Source organism: Dipteris shenzhenensis, chromosome 24, assembly GCF_047967505.1.
Source record: "Dipteris shenzhenensis isolate YYH24624 ecotype China chromosome 24, Dip_SZ_1.0, whole genome shotgun sequence".
Lineage (NCBI taxonomy): Eukaryota > Viridiplantae > Streptophyta > Polypodiopsida > Gleicheniales > Dipteridaceae > Dipteris > Dipteris shenzhenensis.
The window spans coordinates 53,318,036-53,331,220 of NC_141619.1; positions in this window are offsets into that span (position 1 = coordinate 53,318,036).

The following is a 13,185-nucleotide window of genomic DNA, read 5'->3' on the forward strand; positions in this document are numbered from 1 at the left end:
TACAGTACAAGAAGTACAGTGCATTATGGTCATATGGACGACATTTTTACGTGGATCGCATCGAAGGCTAGCCATAGGAGATGCAGTGCAGTGGAGCGACCATTTGAGTCATTACATGTAGTGAGCTAGAGCCACTGAGCTACAGCCACATGATGTAAGGCTTAGGATACAGGAGCTGCACATCAGTACTGGATGGAGGCTTCATTGCTAGAGTAGCAAGGTAGCTGATAGTGATTGTTGCTGCTAGTACGTTGGGAAGCCGATGAAGCCTTGAGACTAAGGTCTTTGTTGGAGCTTTGATGGCTCACCGCTCACCTCTGCATTTAGGTCATGGCTATGTAGAAGGCTTTTGCTTTAGCTTGTAGTAGCCGTGATGGCTACGATAGCAATCTATCTTTTGGATGATGAGGACAAAGGTCACCTTGCCGGCATGAGAACTTTTTGGTGAGGAAGCAGGCTTCTTGAGCATTGATCACTCATTTTTCCTGCTTGTAGAGATCATAGGAGTCCCTTGCAGCCACGATTGTAGCCTCTCAAAAATAATCTCTCTATTGAAAACAAGAGCTATGAGACTTCCTATGTCTATCTTTCTCACTCATAGATGGAAAGAAATCTCTCACAAGACCTAGAAGAAAGTAATGAAGAACTCTCTCAAATGTAGACGGAAATCTCTCAAAGAACTCTCGAAGGAGATGAATGGAAATCTTCTTCCAATGGATGAAATTTTCTCTCAACGGAAGAGAATGGAACACTCAATCTCTCTCAATCTCTTAATCTCTCAATCACTCTCACAAGAAGGATGGCGCCTCAGCGGAAGGCAGAACCATGCTCTGATACCAGGACAAAATATGAAGAGGGGAGAGGAGAAGAGTGGAGATGAGGAGAGAGGGCACAACTAGAGAGCACACCACAAATGACTTAACTGTACACTAGATTTAGTTGAAAAAATAGAATATATACAAACCCATTTAGGGTTAGGGTTAAGGGATCTAACCGTTTCCTTTATAGCACTTTATAAGGTTAGTGCTATGCACATATGATCACGTGATGGTGCTATGCACACATGATCACGTGATGTTGAGCGTGAACTCTCAACAACTAGTTCCTAATCAGAGTCAGTCCATTCGTTCACATGCAGTTTCACACTCACAACAACCCTACCATTTAAGCAACGATCAAGGTTTTAAAATTTTCAAGATGATTGGAAGTTGTATTAGTGGACATGACAGATTATAGTTGTATCAATTGTGGGAGTCGATAGAGTAGATTATATTTGTACCAGTTGTGGGAGTGGACAAAGCATATTGCACTTGTATCAGACAGACTTCAGATTTGTATCCGATTGTAATTTATTTCATTTTACACTATCCATGAGCTCATTGTAAATCCTTATTTTTTTTTCCACATTTATGCATGTATCTAAGCCTTGTAAAGAATTTTAGGCTATTCCTAAAGCATGGAATTGACACTTATACCATTGGGGAGAATGAAAACTTGAGGAGTATGAATGGGATTCATTGTACTTTTGATTTATCAAAGTAATTGTAGTTTTCATGCAAAAGTATTATATTATTTGTACCTAAAATTTTTGTTATGCTTTAATATAGGATGGATCTTGAGGCTACAACATTTGTCAATGGTATGACATTGAAGTACAATGGAAGAGTTTATGCCCTGAAGAAGTTCACAAATCGGACCATTGTTGACACCAGAAAGAAAGCATCGTTCTTGGTACTAAGCAAAGGCAATCTCAGATGACAAAGAGAGAGTTGGAGACAGATGAGCAAGCATCTCATGTATCTTTCTCAAAGAGCAATTTGATTCAAGGGGGCACCTTAGTAGGAATAAAAAGTGAAAAAGACAGCAATACAATGATGATTTATACAAAATCAAGAATGAGCAATAGATTGTTTCTTCTTTCAAAGAAATATGCAATGCACTTTGTTATGCCGCCTCCAAAAGCACCTAGATTTCCTGAATTGGTGCCTGCATTGGAGATCCTCCAACATGTGTGGGAGGAATTTCCCATTGAGGAAGCAAGAAAAATGCAGTCGAAGATAATCCTTGAATACTTTTAGGGTGCGATAGAACAGGGTTCAAATTCATTCAAGGGACCTAAAGTACAAGGATCCACACATGAGACACCTAAGGTGTAAGAATCCACACATGAGAAAGGAAGGGATGAGACATGCCATGTAGACCTGGTTCAAGGTTATACAAATGAGAGAGGAATTGGAGTGGATGAGACAGAACATGTAGCATTGGATGAGGGTCTTGTACACATGGATGCTTACAAGGGATCTATATCTGAGACAAGAATTGAATTGGCTGAGACACGACATGCATCAGATGAGATGGGACATGCACATGCATCTCTTGTTCATGGTATTACTCACTTAGATGATGTAACGCATGAAGTTAATGGGATAATAGAACAAGTTCAGCCCTTGAGTATACTTGAAGTGGAGGCAATAGAAAAAGAAGTAGGGGGATCTAGAGTGGTTCAGATAGAGACCCTAAAAAATGAACCCCGACGTCAAATGCAAGTACTTCACAAGCTACAATTTTAAGTCCTATGATATCTACAAGTACTTCAAAAAGAGGTCATTTATCTACAAAGAAAGGGCAAAGAAGAGAAGAGGAAGAACATGAAGAGGATGCAAAGGGTCTTGAAGCGGACTCGGATTCATACTTGGATTCAGAGTAAAAAATGTTGTCAATGAAGAACCTAAATCTTTGCTTGAATGACAGTGACATATGAGGATCTAGGATACATATGGGGCCATAAGACTTATATTGTACATGCTTCAACACTGGTAAAAGCAAGCATCTTCACCAATAAAAGGACCTTAGATACAAACTATGGTGAAAATATATTTCAAGATTTGATTAATGGGAAAAAACCAGTTGTTTCGAATTTGGTAATCTGTCCAAGGGCATAGTAGCTAGTCAAAGGAGCCTTCCCCCTCCATTTCCACCTCCCCCTCCCCCTCCCCCCTCCATCTCCACCTCTCCCTCCCCCTCCCCCCTCCAGCTCCACAACCCCTCCCCCTCCCCCCTCCATATCCACCACCCCCTCCCCCATCCATTTCCACCACCCCCTCCCCCTCCTCTATCATGGTGGAGAACTCATCTCCCTCATAGATCATGGAGTTTAATGGATGAGGAACAAAGGGTTTAGGGGGAGCATAGGAGTGGGAGAGAAAGAAGGTGTAAGAGCATGGGGGAAAGAAGAGAGAGGAGGGAGGAGGAGGAGGAGAGGGAGAGGATGGGTTGCAAGGTTGGAGGAGAGGGGAGGAGGATTTGCAAGGTTAGGACATGCTTTTGGACGTGGAGTGCAAGAAAGCATGGACAATTGAGATAAATGCTTGGAATACCAAAGTAGACTCAACACAATGTCAGGATGGGCCCCCCCTCTCCCAGTCCCCAAAAAAAAAAAAAAACTACACTAACTTTAGGTTAGTTAACTTGGGTTAAGTTAGTTAACCATGGTTAGGTTAGTAAACCTAGGTTAGGTTAGTTACTCAGAAAGGTTAGGTTAGTATTAACCTCGTTAAGGTTAGTTTTACCCTAGGTTAGTATTAACCTATTTTAGGTTAGTTTTCACCTCAGTTAGGTTAGACTAACTCTTCAGTTACTAACTAACTATAGTTAGTCAAACCTTCCAGTTACAATAATTGGGAGGATGTAGGTTAGTTACCCTAACTAGAGTCACTTGGTTTTAACCCCTCAGTTGGACTTAAAGTCCATTCACACCACCATTAGGACCCCCCCAAAAGCAAAATTTACCCCTACTTTAACCCCTCGAAACTCATCCGTTTGGGAACCAAACTGAACCCGTTTGAACCCAGATTTCACACACAGAAACACCATGCTACGGGATATTTTTCTAGTCCATTTCACACCATTTTAGCATCCCTAGCACACGTTCATTTGCGCCCCCGTGTGGGCCTCGTTTCGTATAAATTCGCTCATATTTTCACACCATGACCTCCGATTAATGATCCATCTACACCGGCACATTTCCCTACACACGTTGGACAATCTTAGTCACATTATTAACACGACGGTACCTACACACACTAACACCACTCTAACCCTTCCAACAACACTACATCCACACCCGCACTTGTGGCAGACACACCCTTGCCAAATCTCACCCAATCTCCATGTAGCTACATTCCGGCGAATTCCTTCGACTCCAACGCTTGCCACATTTGCATATAACTCCATTGCAACAACCGCCTCCACCAATCCTCTACCTCGAATTCCCCCTTGAGATTCAACCTCTCCCTTTAACTCCTCCATGCCCCAACATGGCTGGACTTCATCATGACAATGAAGGGGATATCGACCTTGATGCAGAGGCTGACAATTTCTTCAATCAAAGAGATAACAACAATCAAGGCCGATGCCCCTTAGGCAAACTGGAACTTCCCAAATATAATGGTAAGGGAGACCTAGCCCGATTCCTCCAGCATTTTGATGCCGCATGCCGCACAGGTGGAGATCAATCCCATGAAACCAAGGTGGCTTGGTTTCCCATGGCCTTAACTGATGAAGCATCTAAATGGTATCTAGACCTTCTCGTGGAAGAACACGCCACATGGGACCTACTTTAAATAGAATTCAAACGATGCTTTCAAACGGAGAGGCTACAAGATGATCCCGCTCTCCAACTCAGTAAGATTGAACAAGGCCGGAGAGAAGATGTATGCATGTACCTGGGTAAGATGAAACGATTAATCACCAAATGTGACCCACGCCCAGATGCAAAGTGCCTCATGTCATGGTTCATTGCAGGACTCAAAAAGAAAATCTGAAAGGATATGAAAAAGATAAGCAGCTATGCAAGGTTCAGTGTTGCTCATGCGGTAGCCATTGACATCGAGGATGGCATGATAGACTTAGACACTAGCAGTGATGAGATAGATCTAGTATCTGATATAAGCACTCCAAAAAAGGCAAATCCAAGTCCATTACCGAAACATCAAATGAAGATCACCTAGAGGCCATGACCTTGAAGCTAAAAGAAGATATGATACAGGCCATGGATCAAAAACTTCACTTGTCTCAGCCGCCAACTCAAACATATCCATGGCGAGAAAATGTCTGGTGTCCACATTGCATGTCCAATCATACAGCAAATGAGTGTCTGGTCCTAAGAGCCAGGATCACTGCACAAGCAAATCCACCACCAAGGTTGTGGTGCCATATCTGCATTGTCGGAAGCCATGATGAGAACAGTTGCATCTTCAACATGCGCAACAACCCACCTCGACCTCAACAATACCAAGCACCACCCATGCCAGTATACAGGCAATCGGCACTTGTACAAGCACCCCTAGCTTTGAGGCTAAATCCTATACCCATTCAGACACAAGTCCCATAACTCCTTAGGAATCCAAATCCATGACCCTATCCAGGAGCACCAAACCCAGCTCCTCAGGTAGTTTCATTATATCAATTACAAGCCGAGGAAGTAGACTTATCATTTGAGTATGAAGCAGAGCACCCACTGTACTATGTAGAAGGTGCAGAGGGTCTAATCCCAATTTATGCAAATCAAGTACATCCCAACACATATTGCACCCCAATCAAGTGGTACGATTGTGGAGAAAATCATCGGATCGCAGAGTGCCCTCATTGTGGTAGCCCAGCTACTTTCCAACCACTCTGCAGAGATTGTAGCATCGGATGAGCTTGTATGGATTGTCCCATGAAAAATAAGATCCGAGAACAAACGGAGGTTAAGCCTGACATCCCAATCAGCATCATTGGGGTGGACCATCAGAGTCTGGGTCCGACAAGTGTAAAATCACAACCTATAAATGTAATTACACGCCAAACAAAAGAGACCACCAAGGACCCTAACATTTCAATCCAACCAAAGAGGCTTCTTAAAAATAAAGCACAAGTTCCTCCACCTCCGCCAAGCAATGAGCAATCGAGCTCATCCACATCAACTCCCAAGCTTCAAATAAAAGAAGCTCCATATCCAAATGTAGAGGTGGAGAAGGCTCATTTTCAGGCACTTCAACAATGGGTACAAAATGAACAAGCTGAATTTGAGGCTGAGAAATAAGCTCAAGACCCAATCCATGACTTGGCCCCACAAAATATTGATACTGTACTTGAGCCTTTGTTCTAACAATAGACTCCAGAGCATAATGTACTGCCATGTCAACTTGAAGGAGCCGCACTCTCTAGCATCCTAAGTTGCCCTGTGTTAATTCCCATCGGAATCCTCTTACAAAATTGTCCCAATCTCTGGGAGAGTTTCAAAGGATGGATTGAACTCGAAAATCCCCCTCCACCTATGAACGACATTGAAGATATCCCTATGCAGATGGGTGAGAGAGATGACATATGCAACATTACTGTGCCTTTGATCCACAAGGCATATAATGAAGTCTAAGCCATAGTGGATGGTGGAGCAATTGTAAATGTCCTATCAAAGGATCTCTATGAAGAATGGGGTCTCCCACCGATGCAAAAGGCTAATTTCAACATATGCCTTGCCGATGATTCACGGCTAAACCGTTGGGGATAGTGAATGGCATGTCCACAAAGATCGTAGGAGTCTTCTTTTTCCTTCAATTCACAACCTTGGATCTCCCCAAAAAATCACCCGATTCAGATGCCCCATTGAAATTGTGTTGAATAGCGGCACACATTTTGTCAATAAGGTAATCCAAGAACTCTTGTCTGGCTTCATGGTAATCTATAGAAAAAGCACACCCTACTACCCCCAAGGGAATGGACTAGCAGAATCCACCAACAAAATAATATGCATTATCCTCACCAAGGTAGTAGAACCACAGTGTTCTAATTGGGCAGAGAAATTGAATGTTGCCTTATGGGCATACAAAACCACATTCAAGGTATAGGGAACACACCTTTTCAATTGGTGTACGGCCTTGAAGCTATGGTCCCACTCGAATTTGTAATACCAAGTCTACGCATCGCAATACAGGAATGCATGGGAGACCGGAAATCCTTGAAAGAAAGGCTCTATCAGTTGGAGAAGCATACAGAGACAAGACTAGTCGCCTACCATGCCATGACAACACAAAAACGCAGAAGAAAGGCATGGTTTGACATAAATCTAAAAGCTAAAGACATCAAGGAAGGCGACTTAGTCTTGTTATACAATGCCAAAGTACACAAGGGGAAACTAAAGTATCTAGGCCAAGGAACATACCGAGTACGAAAGATGAATCCCATCGAAGCTGTGCTGCTAGGAACATTGGATGGAGTCCAATTCAACACAACAGTAAACGAGAGCCGACTGAAGTGCTACTACATCAACACACAAGCCATCCCCGACAAAAATGAAGATTTGGGAAACCAAGTCTTCCTTAGTTAGGATTAGATTGTAAGACGAGCACTCACTAGCATATGCACGTTTTTGCACATGTAGGAAGACCTAATCAATTTTGTATTAGGGATGATTGAGTCTTAGTTTCCCTATTAAATCCCACAAATAAGCATATAGTTAGACACATCACATGCACTCACATGATTTTGCATAGGCACATAATAGATTGCATCAATAATAGTATCACACACTCTCATTCCATACTCTCAAAGCATGCAATGAATTCACAAGCATGACAAGAAGCTATGCCAAAACTCAAGATGAATTGGCAAAAGAGTCCGCAGCCTCCGCAACGAGACCCTTGCCAAACATCACAGCCATCTCCTATATGCTATAATATCAGACTTGCATACAAATTATCTACAAGCTCAATGATACGGGTGCAATTGCATCCAACATGTATGCAAGATAGCAAGAAATGCTAGCCTCAACAATGAGATCCCCGCCAAACCTCTTCCCAAGAAGATTCGATGGCAGTGTCCGCAACCCTAGCAACAACTACCCCTCCTTAAGAGGAGATAAGCTTTTTGACTACAGACCAAAAATTGTATGGTGCAAAAGCATTACAACAGAAACGACTAGATTACGCACATGGCATCCCAACTCTGAAATCAAAATAAGCCATAACTCAAGGACGGGTAATAAAATGGATCTAGGAGTATGTTGACTCTGTGCCAACATGGGCTTATGTAGAACGAGAATGTGTTACAACTTTGTGTTACAACTTCTACATACGACTTCTACATGTAGAAAGAGAATGTGTTACAACTTCTATGTGTAGAAAGAGAATGTGTTACAACTTCTACATGTAGAAAGAGAATGTGTTACAACTTTGTGTTACAACTTCTACATGTAGAAAGAGAATGTGTTACAACTTCTACATGTAGAAAGAGAATGTGTTACAACTTCTACACATGACTTCTACATGTAGAAAGAGAATGTGTTACAACTTTGTGTTACAACTTCTACATATGACTTCTACATGTAGAAAGAGAATGTGTTACAACTTTGTGTTACAACTTCTACATATGACTTCTACATGTAGATAGAGAATGTGTTAAAATTCCTACATGCAGAGAGAGAAGCTCTCCAACTTGTATAAATACCCCATAATGGAACGAAGCCCACACTCTTTGGGGCATTGTGTTGAGTCTGCTTTGGTATTCCAATCATTTGTCTCAAGTGTCCATGCTTCCTTGCACTCCTCATCCAAAAGCATGTCCTAACCTTGCAACTCCTCCTCGCCTCTCCTCTAACCTTGCAAACCAGCCTCTCCCTCTCCTCCTCCATCCTCCTCCTTCCTCCTCCTCCTCCCTCCTCCTCCTTCTCCTCCCTCCTCCTCCTCCTCCTCTCTCGTCCTCCTCCCTCCTCCTCCTCCCTCCTCTCTCTTCTTTCCCCATGCTCTTACACCTTCTTCCTAGACTCCCACTCCTATGCTCCCCCTAAACCCTTTGTTCCTCAACCCTTAAAACTCCATCATCTACGAGGGAGATGAGTTCTCCACCATGTACTCTACCCTGAACCTTGGATCCTCCTTCTAACCCTGGAACCTCCTTCTAAACCCGGTAACTCCTTCTAAACCTTGGAACTCCTTCTACACCCTACAACTCCTTCTAAACCTTGGAGCCTCCTTCTAAACCTTGGAACCCCCTTAACACCTATTTCATTAATTTTGGACTTTTTCTATTGTTTTTGGATGAAGCCCAAAAATCCTTCCCAAATGAAAAGTTTACTTTGTGAAAATATCCTTCCCAAATCAAAATTTTACTTTCTGAAAATATTCTTCCCAAATCAAAAGTTCACTTTGTGGCACTATCATATTCACATAAAAATATTGTTTTTTCAATCTATACTTTTGCACCAACATGCAAGAATTTGAAATAATCTTATATTAGAAATTCTAGCTATACCTAAGTTATTTGTTAATTTAATTATTTTTAATATTTTTCCTTGACGTGATAAATTTATAAATCCATGAAAGGAGACTTAAATATTTCATGAAAATAACATTGTCACTCGCAATATGCACAAAAATTTTAAAACTTTTAATAAATAGAAAAAAGACATGATGCCATAAGACCCAAGTTTTGTATTGAACCAAAGAATTATAATAGCAATTATAGCTATTATTATATGATTACATTGAGAGACGTTGCTCTTAGCTAGAGTCTTTATATCCAAAATGATATAAATTGAACATATGTTTACAATTTAAATTGTTGCTCTTAAAGAGCCTCAATTCATGCCATCTGCATAATTTGACTCCCCATTGTCTTATTGCTCAATGTCACGTTAGTCCCTTGCCAAGTGCCATCTGCATTAACTCCCACTTGTCTTGTCAAGCCTTGCCCCTTGGGTGCATTGACTCCCCATTGTCTTATTGCTCAATGTGATAGTCCCTTGCTAGGTGCCATCTGCATTAACTCCCTATTGTCTTGCCAAACCTTGACCCTTAGGTGACATCCAGTGCATATTTTGACTCTCATTTGACATAGGAGGTGATGACTCTGATTATAATTGTCTTGAATTGGCTTCTTGCCTAGTACCCAAATAAAATCCTTCAATGGACTTCAATACAAAGCTTTAATCATGGAAATTCTTCATTTGCGCTGTCTCCTTCTACTTCCTCCATGGCGAGCATCCTTAAAAATTCGTGTATATGCAAAATACTTTGCCGTGGTATTTTTATTTTTCCTTCTACCTCATATCCCATGTGCTTCTTTGATTTCTTTGCCCTTGAATGCCAAGACACGATGATTGTCTCCATTGAAACTTGAGAGACCATTTCATCATTTGGGACGCACTCCTTCATTATATACAATGTGTTGTTATCCATATTCTCCTTCCTACCCTTTGGCTCATACCATACCGTTGTAAATGTTGTAGCTCTCCCTTGGTCATCTCTTTGCACATCAACTACTTTTGCAACCCAAAACTTCACATTCTCATATTCATCATCCGATGGCCGAACCACAACAAAACAATCGACCTCTATATCTACTTGTGGCATAAACTCTCTCTTCTTCGGTCCACAATATGGACGTGGGAGTAATGATACAAATTCATTTTCAAAGACTGGAGCTGGGTGCAAATCGTTATGAAAATTTTGCCAAAACATATTGCATTCTTCCTTGACATTCTTTGAGCCTCGCATTCTCTCAAGGTCCTTTATTAAATCTCGTGTCTTGTTAATTACAGTGGTAGTGTGTTCTCTCCAAGTAGGCTTCGAATCAGGATATCTCCGGAGCATTTCCTCTTTGTATGTAATAAATGCTTTTAATCCTTCTATTTCATAGTTAGACCTCTCATTGAATTCTTGTATAGGAGCCCATGTTAGATACCTTTCCTTGCTCGGAATTGAAGTTAAGAGACTATAAGGTTCTTCAGGCTCCCATTTTGTATCATGAGAATACTGTTGCCATTGCATTATGGGTTTTTCATCTTTAAAAAAAAAAATGAAAGTAGTGTGGATTGGTATGACCTGTCAATGCATCACCACCCGTTTGTATGAAAGGTAGAATAAAGCTCTTCCAATCATACATTCTTTCAAGCCTCTCACATAGTGTACTTTCCTTATGACCACCAACTTGCCTGCCACATCTTCTTACCAAGTCATCTATTGCCACATCCTTGCCTTTAAGCTCCCTTGAGACTGTGCTAAAAACTTGATCGATATCCTCATGTGTATGCCCAACATACAAAAATCCACATTCGACCTCATTGAAGATTCGATGAGCAACTAGCATGGAGCAGAATGCAAACATGAGTACATTCTTATTTTCTTGCCAACAATTATCAGCTTGTATTCTCAAAGTCGGTGGTAGGCAACCTTTTTCTGCATGTACATTGCCAATTGCCTTCATAATAGATGTTACAACTTGATTGCTATCATGTAGATGCAAGGAATCAATCCATATATCTGCAAAGAACTTAATTCCATGCACTAATACTCCACATAGATGTGTCTTTAGAAAGTGCTTTCCTTGTAATTTAGGTGGAGTGGCAACAAAACGAGGCAATGTTGTTGTATTCTGATCCATGCCATCTACAATAAGGCACATGTAGTCATCGGGATGCGAAATAGCTTGCTCCTTCCAAAATGCATATTTTTGTCTGGAATGTCGAATAAGGTCATGATGAGATTTTTGGTTTTTTTTGTATAATTCTCTTTGATTTGGACATGTTGCACTCTCAATCGCTCGCTTTAAATCATCACAGATAATTGCACTTTGACATTTTTTGCCTCCTTGGGATTTTAACATATCCAAAGTTCTTCTTCCAAAGAGTATACAAAGTATGAGAAGAAGCTACGGCATCCCCTCTTTGCCTTTGCTTTTCTGCAATAGAGTTAAATACTTCGAGCTTTGTCAAGCCCATTGGAAGGTGCATTTCAGTGATCGCGTGACTGTTAGGGAGTTTGGTAGATATATGGGGTTGAGGTAAAGCATTTTCATGTATGAAGTCTTGCAAAATTGTTGCTGCCCTGACAGTTGAGATTCTTAATTTGGACCTTCCTCTATTACCGTGAATGCTACATTTGTTGCCGCCCTTTGCCTTGGTGACTAAATCCCAATATGTACCATGGAATAATCCAGTAATATTGCGATATGCCTTATTGCAAATCTTTTTTCCATTTATGAGAGGTTTTACCTTTTTTCTTAAACTTAGCCTTTTATTGCCATTCTGAAGAAAGCAAGACAGACTTGTGAGAAGGTATTCATTTCTTTCGCTTCCTCTTCTTTGCCACACGTGTCCTCTACATTCCCTGATGTCTGCAAGATCAATGAAGTGCATACATCTTCTCACCTTCTGCTACAGTCTTATTTGCAAATGATCTCATTTGTAAAATGTCCCCTATAGTAAAATCCAAGATGGTGCACTTTGTATTCTTGATAATGTCTGTTGCATACGTCTCATCTTTGTCCCATGCTATAAATGATTTGTTGGATGTATTGTAGGGCATAACATCTCCAAGTGTTTCCATATCTCCACATTTATACTTTAGCTCAACATGTGCGCTAAGAATCTTTGATACAGTAACTGCCACCTTATCTTCGCCAAGTCTTCAAAAGTGGCAAACTAAATTGGGATCACTATCATGGATTGTAGAAAATGCAACTACTTCTCTTTTTCTACATAAAATCACATCCATCCTTGGAACAAAATCTATAGCCATCTCCTTTGTGAGAGTCCTTTTTGCAAGCAAGCTGCAGTAGCAACAATTACATAAATATTAGTCTCTTTTTAATAATCTACTCATTTATTATAATTTTTAATTAGTACTTAATTTATTGATGGGAGAAGTTATCCGATCAAGTACTCATCAGATGGACATGCCAAGTTATCCTTTGCATGGTCGATCGAGCATTAAATACTATTTTTGCTCTAGTGTCATGCACATCCGTAAAAAAAACGATGCTAGGTATAATATCCGATCAAGTACTTATGGGATGGGTGCACCACTTTGCATGTAAGTCAATTCCACCTAGTTGAAGGTGCTTTGCATGGTTGATCGAGCATTAAATACCATTTTTGCCTTAGTGTCATGCACATCCGTAAAAAAACACGCTGCTAGGTGTGTTATCCGATCAAGTACTTATGCAATGGGAATCCCACTTTGCATGTAAGTCAATTCGACCTAGTTGAAGGTGTGTGGAAAGTATTGTGCCCATCGGATATGCTTTGCATTGTCGATCAAGCATAAAACACCGTTTTTGCCTTAGTGTCATGCACAATCATAAAAGAACACGGTCCTAGGTGTGTTATTCAAACAAGTACTTATCGGATGGGGGCTCCACTCTGCA